The sequence below is a fragment of the Elgaria multicarinata genome, chromosome 1 (genome assembly GCF_023053635.1).
Source record: "Elgaria multicarinata webbii isolate HBS135686 ecotype San Diego chromosome 1, rElgMul1.1.pri, whole genome shotgun sequence".
Classification (NCBI taxonomy): Eukaryota; Metazoa; Chordata; class Lepidosauria; order Squamata; family Anguidae; genus Elgaria; species Elgaria multicarinata.
In genome coordinates this window covers 148,800,014-148,812,659 of record NC_086171.1, presented here as the reverse complement: position 1 = coordinate 148,812,659, position 12,646 = coordinate 148,800,014, and the positions used below count along the sequence as shown (strand labels likewise).

General features: G+C 39.9%; 1 non-coding gene across 1 annotated transcript; it reads left to right on the top strand.

The window, feature by feature from the left end:
* Positions 1-12,292: 12,292 nt before the first annotated feature.
* On the top strand, positions 12,293-12,361 carry TRNAV-UAC (transfer RNA valine (anticodon UAC)). Its single transcript has one exon. It is a non-coding gene; the product is annotated as a tRNA-Val (tRNA).
* Positions 12,362-12,646: the final 285 nt, after the last annotated feature.

Sequence of the window (12,646 nt, the reverse complement as noted above, 5' to 3'; positions counted from 1 at the left end):
AGTTGATACATCCTCATGACATAGTGGTTTCACTCCAGGGATTCCATTTTACTGGATAAATTTCACTGTTACTGAGTAGGACAGTGTAAACATCTTACTTGGAAACATTCTTGCCAAACTGACAAAGCCTCAGAATCATTCTCTCTCATGGCTAAAATCCAAAACCATAATCCACGAATGATATTGAAACTTAGTCTTTACTTTTTCTGATAAAGCTTGCTGAGCTGCTATACAAATAAACACATACAGCCTTAAATGAATAAATCATGCAAATACATGCTAATGTATACATAAATTAACAGAACATAATAAGGAGAACGAAGAAAGCAGATTACCATTTTTTCCCCTGCACTTTCAAAATATGTGAGCAATATTTGCTTTCGAAAGAACAAACTCATTTAGACGGAGGGTTTATACAGAGCCAAACAAACACGAATCAGCAGTGAAAGCTAATTTTATGTTCAGCAAAGAAGGAAGATGTGCTTCCTGCCTCAATGGGGAAAAAGCAATTAAATTAGGCAAACTTGAAAACATGGAAACAAAAAATCTGTTCTAGTACATAAAAGAAGTTTAGGGGCCACTAAACTTGCACGCAGCAAGCTGGAGGGGCTCTTGTGAGAATGAATTCATTTAGGTAGCATCATCAGGGGAAGTGAGATGATAGTAGAATGTCGTGCATTATACCACTTCTGAAACCAAATAAAGGCTGCAATTGCTATCCTAGTATACACATTTACCTTGGAGTAGGTCTCACTGAACTCTATAGGACTTACGTCTGAGTAGTCATGCATAGCATTGGAATGCATGGTATTTCTGAAATTTGGAGTTATTTGAAAACAGTTGTGCTATAGAAAACTATTCTCTTGAAAAACATCTCCATTGGCATTCCTGATAACTTTGTGATAGTGGGTGGAAATAGATCATCAGATGCATTCACAGTTGGCTGAACTAGATGGCGTTACTACCACTGACTTCAGTGGAACTAGTAATAGGCCAATCTTGAACATGTTTATGATTCCAGTTTATATCAGCAAATTATTATTCCTGTTGACATCAGCAAATTAGTATAGCTATGAAGGACATATACTTCATTGAAGTATTTCAGAGGCCTGACTCTTCTTGGAAATAATTATTGCACTCTGTTTGTCGATAGACGAGAAATACATTTTGCTTTTGAAATTTGAGCAGATCACAACTTCATTAGTCTTGGCAGTCTAGTGGAACATCCAAAATATTTGGATGATACACATTTTTAACATGTTGGATTGTTCAAATTTCAACAGCTTTTATTATGCTGTTACATAGAATACTACTCCTGCAAACATCCTATTAAATCCCGTTCCCATGCAATTCTGCAAACATTCACTTAAACCTAGTTATGGAGGATCAGGTTGTAGGACTGTGAGGGTCACAACTAGGAAATAATCCCCATTGGGCAGAAAACATGGCCTATTTCCTCTCCCAAACCATAATAATAATAATATTTATTATTATTATTATTATTATTATTATTATTATTATTATTATTATTATTTAAATATATATATTTATTTATTACCCATCTCTCCCTCTGGTGGGGAACAACACAAAACATAATATAATACATAAAATTAGTTAAAAGAGCATATAAAACCAATACGATATTAAAATAACAATCACAGCATCTTAAAACCATCCATCCATGAACCATTTCTCCTGCACACCATTTTTAAAAAACATTTAACATATTAAAATATGTATTCATTGCAATACAAACAATAAAAATCCATTGACAAATTCAGATGATGAACTGCCATTGAATACATCACTATGGCAATGCTACAAACTTAACAGTCCATTTTGTGATCTCCAGAGATGTCAGCAGTTATTATAAATGACTTTCCAGTTAATTACCTGTTTGGGAAATTGAGGGATCGGGGGGGGGGGAGGTTTCCACAGCTGCTCCAGTAAGTAGCTTCAGTGCCCGCCTCATTCCATTGAGTATGATAAATAATATATTTTCTACCACCCAGGCTGCCAGACAATGGCTCAGCCAAACCCCTTGGAGATCTTGCTCTGTCTGTCATACCATGTGTTCTAGGCAATATCGAGAATAGAAATTGAAATTAGATGGTGTTTAATCTTGATTTTCTCAGTCTCACATGGAAGGTGGCCATAGTTTACACAGCAGCTTCGAAGGTGCCTGGCAAATATGGCAATAGCTTTAGAAACTGTCAGATATTGGAGGGAATGTTAAGTCAAAATATCATTTGATTTTAAATGTTTATTTCTAATGTACAATTTAATGACAACTCAATAAAGTGTAAGCTCTAAAAATATTTAACAAAATGGTGTGAGGGGGAGAGGGGGGAGAAATGTGGGACAGCACAAGCAACAATATCAACAAATAATTTTCGGTGAATGATGCAATTGCATCTACCTTGTCAAAGAGTATTTCAGAAGTTAGTTTGTCCTGCTAGGGGCTAACTTCCTAGTAAGTATATATAGGATTGCAGATTGAGTCATGCAGAAAATACATCTCCTTGAAGTCATGAACACTGTATTTCATTCTCATCCAATTCAAAATACAAAGAGATTGAAGACAATATACATGGAGGATTTGAGTACCATTACAACAGATTCTCAGATAATAAACTTCATTATTCCATTATGAAACCATTATTTCAGCTTCCTCAATTATTGATAGCAGAAAGACACCCTAAGACAGCTAGGAGCCAGATACACACAGATGTAGCATTCTTGGATGTATGGGAATCACATGTACATGTCTGGGCTGCATGCCACATGAACTAGTTACTTCAAAAAGAGCAAGTCACAGGACTAGGCCTGTTTCCCCAAAACTTTAGCCACTCCCTATTCCCCAAACTAACACACACACACACACACACACACACACACACACACACACACACACACGTTGGTTATAATAGGTTAGGATTTAAAAACAAACACCTCATGGAGGCTGCAGAGCTTCCAAGACAGCAAAGGCAAGCAGCGAGAACCATGGAGTATGGCCAAGCATTACCAACTACCCTTTTGGACTCCATTTTGCCCCCTCTAAATAGATTGGCACCTGTTCACATTGTCTCCAGAGCTCAGTGAGAGACATCTACATAGCACTACTCACTAGTTCTGTTCCTTGGTCATGCTGAAATATGACAAAATATTGACCAGAGTGTTGTGAACTAGTTTTATTTACCCCTCCAGATAATAGAAATTCAGTGGCATAAGCTACATGGAGCTATAGCTGAAAGGAACCAAAAACAAAAATATTGAATCAGCCTAGCAGAGGGCTCCCCAAATAATTGTGTCTCCTGAGCCCTGTGAGAATGTAGGAAACTTGATAGCAGTGTATATTTGTCAAGAAACAATGGTAGCTAGACAAGGATAAGACTACAGATAACACACTATGCCTGATATTCCTCTGTATCTTAGGCTTTTCATGCGCCCTGAGAGGTTTCTTCCCATCATGCAGCTGTAGTGAATAAATTGTGTGTATTACCCAAAATACTGATTCCAAGATACTACGCAAACCATCTTTTTGATGCTAAAAGCTCAGTGTAGGTTGCTCAGCTTACACAATCACTCCTGGAATCTACTCGGGAACATTTATGATGTATTTTATTATGGAGCCAAGACTACAGGGTTGTAGTGTTTGAATTATGCTCCACCTGCTGCTATGAAATTTGCAGATAAATTCTTATTAGTCAACCTATCTCTGCTCCTTTTGGGTACAGAAGCCAAAAATAGCTTATTTATGTATTTTGCTTTAATGGCAAATGTAAGATTTTTAGCTGGGTTGACAACGCTGCCCTCCAAGTTCATAAATATTTGTCTGTTCAACAGCAGCATTTATCTCACAAAGGCATACAGACCAGTTTTGCGTCTGACAAGTTACTTGTTTATTTATTACCTTAATAACAAATACACTGTCAAGTTTGCCGGGCCTCAAAGATGAACTAAATCTGCTGACACAACTGATTGGAAAAGGCTGCAAATTTCATGTTAACATTGTGCCATAATACAGGGGAGGGTGGAGAGATGTGGAAATCCTAATTCCACTAGTGATCTACATATTCCCGAACAGCAATGCAAAAAAGATCTGAAAATGTTTTCCTTCACACAGGAGGGTGTCCAGGTGTGATTTGATAAGCCGAATCTGACTTGCTTTTTTATGGAAAATGGACACATGCAGTGATGTTCAGAAGCCATGATTACGGAATTCAGTGCCTGTTGTGGACTAAATGAATGTTGTTGGCTGCATGACTATTATAAGTTACTGTTACTATAAGTTACTATATATAAGTTACTATTTACATTTCATTTCAGTAGTAGACCAGTTGCATATCAGTAAGTTTAAATGCAGTGGACTTGATATTACATAAATTGTTTTCTCTAATGTAAGATTCTTCAGGGATCCAGGAAAATCCAGGAAAAAAGTGTTCAAGGCACACGTTTTATTAAAATGATTTTAGTTAGGGTGACTATATGAAAAAGAGGACAGGGCTCCTGTATCTTTAACAGTTGTATTGAAAGAGGAATTTTCGTCACCTAGTGAAATTCCATCACAACAGTTGAATCTGCAGGAGCCCTGCCCTCTTTTGTATCTGGTCATACTAGGTAGGGCTCCTGCAGCTTTCACTGTTGTGATGAAGAGGGAATGTCACCAGGTGCTGCATGCATACAAATGACACCTGCTGCCATTCCCTTTTCTATGCAGCTATTAAAGATACAGGAGCCCTGTCCTCCTTTTCATATGGTCACCCTATTTTAGCCGAAACCATGGCTCGATCAAATATACCTACACACACACACACACACACATACACTTTGGCAGGACCTTTAGTCTCCTCCAAAAGTATGGTTACTGATGGGAAGGTGATATTGGCAACTTTCGAGGAGGGAGCAAATCTAAAGAACATTTGGCTGGGATGGGTTTATTTTAAAGACAAGGCGGTGAAGGGTGTGAGGGAATACCAAAAATAGTTTTGCTGCTGCTTGAAGTAGTAACTAGGCTTTTTGTTTTCTTTACCATTTGGATCAGAACACCCTGTGGGAACAATGCTACGTAATGAGGTAGTATCTTTCCCAGCAGGAATTTAGGGGCTGCCACAGAAAGATGGCTGTCCCAGAAAGTTCTTAAATTTCAAGTATCCTTGAAAACTCATTTCAGAATTCATCCCACCCCTCAAAAGTAGCAAAAAGGTGTGATTTATAAAACAAACAGTATAAAAACATGATATAAAATACAATATAAAACACAACCAGAATAAAATCAGCAGCAGTGCAGAAATACATTTTTAAAATATAAATTTAAAACTGCAAAGTTAAAATTAAATTTATAGACTGTTAAAATACTGAGAGAATAAAAAGGTCTTCACCTGGTATCTGAAAGAATATAGTGTAGGTGCCAAACGAACCTCCTTAGGGAGCTCATTCCACAGCCGGGGTGCCACAGCAGAGAAGGCCCTCCTCCTGGTAGCCACCTGCCTCACTTCTTTTGGCAGGGGTTCACGGAGAAGGACCACTGAGGATGAACTTAGGGTCCGGGTACCTACATATGGGAGGAGGCGTTCCTTCAGATAGCCTGGCCCCAAGCCACTTAGGGCTTTTTAATACCAGCATTTTGAATTGGTCCTGGACCTCGACTGGCAGCCAATGAAGCTGGAAGAGGACTGCCTTCCCTAGAATCTGCAATAGTGCTATGAACCCCTAGAGAAGAATTCCAATTACCATATTCCCCATCTTTGTAGTGAAGGCAAATATTACTAGTCACCAAGAGCTTTTCTAGATAAGGCTCCTAATCCACTCTATCTACTTTCAAGATCATCTGAGAACTGAGATCTGAGTGCTACACAAGGAGCATTTCCTTTCCTGCTTTTCCACTACATTATATCTAGGTGACATTGTAGCATAGTGGAATAGTGCAATTACACAAATGGAAGAAGCATTTTCTTTCACACTCACAAATAATGCTGCATTTTTCTTCCTCTAAACTTGCCTGAAGTACTGTTTAAAAACAGAAGCAAAACTGGAAGATCACCACATGTTCTAAAGAACCCATAAACAACTTTGAGTAGGGAATGATTAGCACACAATAAATGCCTTCTGAAGAAACGCTGCAAGATTCATATTGGAAAAGGTCTGAGAGCAAGAGACAATTTTGGGCATTTCCCCTTACCCCTGTGGCCCGCTGTACACCCTCCAAATCTACTCTGGAGGGTCCCCCAAATTCTGGAGCAGGTTTGGGGGGGGGTCAAGGGGATTGCAGGGAGGAGGGGAAACACTGAAAATTGCCCCATTCGTATTCTGCTGGTATTTGTCTTCCATCAATGGAATGGGTACCACTGGATACAACCCTTAGCCTTTAAGTGATGCAAGACTGTTATATCTCTACTTTCAACCAATACAAAGCTGTAGCCAATGTGAGGTTTACAGAATCAGTGTTGTGCTCTAAAAGCTCACGGGCAGTATCCCTATTCTATTTATTTAGTTATTGCATTTCTATACCGCCCAATAGCTGGAGCTCTCTGGGTGGGTCACAAAAATTAAAACTATCCAAAGTATAAAACAACAGTATAAAACCATAATATAAAATACAATATAAAAGCTCAACACTACAGCTAACAGAAATTACAATTCTTGCCAAAAGTTAATGCTGTTTAATTCAGATTTAGCTAACTCCACAGAGCTCTATTTCCACATTATGCACAAAAAATGCCTAGTGGAAAATAAGAAATGGGAAATTAGGCCTTAGCTAGACCTAAGGATTATCCCAGGCAAATGGAGTCCCTGCCTGGTTCCATAATCCCGTATGTGTCATTTGGATGCACAGGGATGATCCCTGGACAATCCCGGGATATAGGCCTGGTCTATACATGGCCCATGATTGCAAAATCTTAATATTAAGCTCTGGCCAATGGATGTTCATGGTGAGATAAACAACATAACCTGCAACTGTCCAGATCAGACTCTGATATCTGGCCAGAATGCTTGCCAGCCACTTGATAACTCATAACACAGGGTTCTTCAACAGCCACTCTCAGTTCTTCTTCCCTGATAAGGACTGTAGCCATACATGAACCATTTTAATTCCTTTTTGACCCCACAGGAATCAGAGTTTACTGGTTCTACATTTATAATCACTTGGCCCTTAGATTGACTTGGAGACATTTAAAAATAATCCCTTTAATAATAGTGTTTAAAGGACTTCATGCTTTTTTAACTTATAAAAATGAATCTGCTCTACTCACTTTATGTTGCAACAATTTATTCTGCAATATGATTACATGTTGGCACCATCTCTGATTAGGACTTTAAACGGGAACTTGCAGCAGTTATGTTGAATGTGGTTTTCACTGGATGAAGCACAATACCATTGATTGGATGGCGATTATATTCAGCATTAACTCCAGCTCTTTAAAAATATCACAAAGGAAGTGGGTCTGGTGGCATCAGATATTTCTAATTGCACGGATGAACAGCACATGTTGTGACTTTTGATTTTAACAGTCTGAGTAGACAAAGGATGTCGTAGGTTGGAGCAAAATCATTAATCTCAGTGATTATTTAGCGTTTATCTAAATGATGGTAATGACTTGGTTTTGACCTTGCATTGTTCAGCAGAGCTAAAAACAGAAAGCTGAGTCAAATATTTGCAATGACCAATGAATTCCACAGATCTGATAAATTCTCTTTAGCGACATGCTTGCTCCTTTTCACAGAGGTGTTTATGACTTTTTAATTCAGTATTTGGTAAATTCAAAACTCACAATATGGTTTCCTGATTAGTAGCTTGTCACTTGGCATTTATAATTGTAGGGGTAAGCATTTTGTTTGTATAACATATGGATGGTTGACTGTGGGCTTCTACTAATGGAATAAGAATGGTACAAGAAGCACTCGTAAATGCTTTCACCATCGAGTTGTGTCTACAGCTTTGGATAAGACCTAGTGGAGCCCCGATAGATCAGCTCCTATTCTTGCTGGGCCCATTTCCTATTTATACAGTGTCTGCCATTGCTGCCTGCTGTCACCATGTTGTTCATTGTGCCCCCCAACAATACATGCGTGCAGCTGTACCTCTAATATATAGATAGATAGATAGATAGATAGATAGATAGATAGATAGATAGATAGATATCCCACCTCTCCCTCTGGATCGAGGCACGGAACAACACTAAATAAAATACAATACATAAAATTGGTTAAAAGAGCATATAAAACCAATACCATATTAAAGTAACAATCACAACACCTTAAAATTCTTAGGTTTAAATATATATGGGTGCATGAATGCCCAAATACAAATGATAAACAGCCAACGCGTAATATAGCTCCCCACACAGCACTACTGAAAGTGCATATGTGCAATGTGATATCACAGTCTAGGACCGCCAGATCCCACCCCCACCCGCTACCCCCAGCTCCACTTATTCCAGTAATTGGTTTAGCAAGCCTTGTGCCAATGCACTCACTCCTTACCTGTATATTATCCATATGGGCTGTGATCTCTGCCATGTTCTAATTAATGTATCCATAGTGGGGAGGTTTTGTTTATTTGTTTTTTTCCAAATGTGATCACAGGTAATGATTTTGAACAATCTTGAACAATCAAGGTTAGAAAGTTTGGAATTGGGAAATGTTAGGCAATAAGTTTTGTTTTCATGATCATCACATTTGGGCAAGTAGAGAAGATTTACCAAGATTTACCAATAATCACATATACCTACACAATGGAGGCTCATGGCTCCATTGTGGGACTGTAAATCCATTCTGGGTTACAGTCAGAACCAGCCAGAACTCAAAAAAGACTTATCCAAGGTGCTGAACCTATTTTCAGCCCCACTAAAGTTGGAGCTACCAGCCTCAACTGTACCAACCTATCATTTCTTACAACCAGCAAGCAAAACCCTATGTAAGAACCTTGCAAACACAAGACAGCAAGCTGGGACAATGTCTCATAGGTATTGTTTACTTATTTATTTATCCTGCCCTGGCTCCAAGGAACTCAGGGCAGTGTATGCTTTTATTCATGTTATCCTCACAAAAACCCAGTGAAGAAGATTAAGATGAAAGGTAGTGACTGGATCAAGTGTGCTTCATGACTGAGTGGGAATTTGAGTTCAACTTTCCCTGGTTCTAGACCAACTACTTCTAAGCACTGCTCCCCAGAGAGAGATCCTGCCTGTCTAGATGCTCACTAGTTTTTGAGCAAATGATTTAGTGTGTCTCCAAAGAGGGCCTTGGGGGCTTTCCCGCAAAGCTCCTGAGATAAAAAAAAAAAAAGACGGGGACTTACCCTGACTTTTTTCTCTGGAGCGAGGTGAGGATGGCGCATCCGCCATCTATCATCACTCCAGAGTCGCAGCGGACACATGGCCAGGCAGATGGCAACCCCTGATTGGTCACCGTCCACCCAGGCAGAGGGGAGGGGTGGGCCAGCTTGCTGAATGGCCACCAGAACACCCCCTCGCTGCCTCTGGTGTGGGGAGAAGAGTCTCTCTTTTGCTGGGAAGTTTTCCGTTTCCTTTATGAGCTGGCTGTCAATATTGCAGGGAAAGCCCCATGAGGTATGGAGGAGAAAGCCAGGGAGGGACAGGCAGTGGCAGCGGCAGCTCTGATGGTTGACATGGAGATTACCTCGCTCCTTGGCATGGGGATTACCTGGTGCAACCCTGCAGGAGTGAAACTACAGGGGTTGGGGGTTCACAGCACCAATGCGGCAGCATCAAGACAGGCTCCTGGGCAACAGGGCTAAAGGTGTTCTTGACATATATTAACTTCAGTTTTTTTACATATATTAACTTCAGGTTTTACACACTTGCAGAATTGTACCATGGAAATCTCATTGGCTCATAACCTTGTGGTTCAAGGGGTGATTCAGGAACTATTAGAATGCCCTGGAAATGAAAAAAAAATACAGTACTTTTTGTGTTGTGCATTGTCGACTCAGCAGCAGCTTAGTGAATTCACAAATTACAGGGTAAGCAGAACGGTTCCCAGGTGTGCTTAAAAAAAAAACAGTTGTAAAGGACTGCTTATATTGCTATTATAACTCACTATTATATGGAAATGCACATTAAACTGTAAGTGTTTACTATAAGGATAAATATTAAGCCAGGATAAATATTATTTATATAATACTTATGAAACTAAATTCCATACCACATCACAGCCCAGTCCTATGAGGCCCAAGCCCATTCTAGGTGACATGGGTCATGACTCATGAGCTCTGGTGCCAGGGTTCTTAGGCAGCTGCTTTTTACCAGATCAAACTTTTTGTCCATCCAAGATATTGTCTTACTCTGACTGGCAGCAGCTCTCCAAGATTTCAGAGAGGAGATTTTCTCAGTCCTACCTGGAAATGCTGGGGACTGAACCGGTAGCCTTCTGCATGCAAAGCATCTGTTCTACCATTGAAGCTCCAACACCTGATCACTGGAAACCCTATGTAACACCTTTGCCACATTGCCAAGAGCAGAGGTTCCCCCATCATCGTCATCACCACCACCATCTACTTGAGGCTTTTGACTGGAGATATCAGGGATTGAACCTGGGACCTTCTGAATACAAAGCAGGTGGTCTACCACTGAGGCCTTGGCTAGACCTAAGGTTTATCCTGGGATCATCCCCAGCTCATTATTGTTCATGTAAATGACATGCAGGAGATCCCGGGAGCAGGCAGGGACGACCCCAGGATGATCCCAGGATAAACCTTAGGTCTAGCTAAAGCCTCAGTTATGGAGCTAGCAGTATTGGATCCTGACGCTCCAGCACCTGATCACTGGAAATCTAGTGCTTTGTGCATTGGAAAATTTGCCACATTATCCACAACTGAGGTCCCCACATCATACAAAGCATTGAACTATGGTCCTTCCTCTTTTAGCACAGCTGGGTTGGAACTTTCAAGCCAGCTCCCCAACTCTGGTATAACAAATTTGTGTCACATAAGAGCCATGGAATCAAATCCAGATCTTTAATATTATATCCACTGAGTGAAGAGAATCCACTGACTTGTGTGTGTCTGGGGCAGGGTCTACACTACTGCTTTATAATGGTTTATAACAGTTTTGACCACTGTTCAGGCCCAGACACATTCTATATACCATTTTTCAAAATGTCATATCCTTCTTGGTGTAGATCTGGCCAGAGATAAGATGGCCTGGGTTATGGAAAGCGTCGCCATGCTACATAATCCAGAATAGATTTTGTATGAGAGGTACAAAAATACTATCCAACACAAGTCTTCACAATCATAAAGATCACTGCAGAGCTGGTCGTTTAAAAGTATATATAATAAACTCATAGGAATGTTTGAAAGCTGCCAAGGAAAGTGGTATGATGTTGGAATTAATTACCTAACCTTTGCTTTGAATGTGTCATATCAGTAATTTGGCTTTTATTAAAAGACATATAATCAGAAACATAATCACAAATGCAGCATTAAAGAAAAATGTGATATGAACCTTTGTACTCAGGTCACACATAATGTAATACAATTTTACTTCCTGCTTAATGCATTATATGCACAGGGCTATGCAGCATCACAAAAATGCAGAGCGGAAAATGACAGTGTCAGCTCTAAAAGTTCAATAATTAATCCTTAGAGCGGTATTAAATTTTTGCACTTCTCAACTTTCGTATCAAAAATGTACATTTTTATGGAGTAGTTTTTTAAAAAAAAGTCTAACCTGCAGCCATTATGCAAAAACCTAATTTTCTTTATATTGTGTTACACTGTTTTTATTTCATTTCTTCTCTGTCAAGTAGCAATAGCATCCACAGAGAAGATCAGATGTATGTCTTCTCCCAATCTAATACCAAGAAGAGAAGAGAATGATGGTAAGGGAGCAGCCCCTTGCTCCTCAGGAGGGCAGAGAGGGGAGTGTGCCAGCATGTCTGCAGCTGGAGTTTCCCCCCAGCCTAGCCCAGTCCAATACAGTGATGGAAAGCCCAAATGGGGCATTCTGCAGCACGTTCAGAGAAGATATAGATTTCTACAATCCTAAGCCTCCTCATTCCCCCAATAAACATACAAACAGACTCCCACATGAAACTGATACTTTTAGTTTCCTCCCACTGCTGTCAATGGGAAGGGAAAACAATAAAATGGAAGAAAAACAAAAAATAGAATAATCTCCCTGCACATGCACACCTGGCTCCCTGGCTGTAGCAAGCCAGCAGGACTTCGGATGGAGTGAGTGCTCTGCCAATAAAATGATATGAGCTCAGATATAATGCTATGATATCAGATATCATAGCATTAATACTCACATGAGATGCAATGAGGGCCATAGCTCAGTGGTAGAGCATCTGCTTTACATGCAGAAGGTCCCAGGTTCAATCCCCGGTATCTCCAGATAGGGCTGGAAAAACTGCCTGGAGACAATACTGGGCTTGATGGACCCGTGGTCTAGCTCAGTATAAGGCAGGTTCCTATAATGTCACCAGGGGCCAAATTACACAAGTGATACAGGAGATACATTCACTGACATTTTTAAACACTTTAAAGCAACCACAGGGTTCTAAATTGGACTACAGCCATGTGTTGAGGGAAGGATTTAACTTTCACCCCCATTGGTGCCATTTCCCTGGTTTAAATTATACTCACCCCAACAAAGCTGTCATTATACATCGAAAGGGT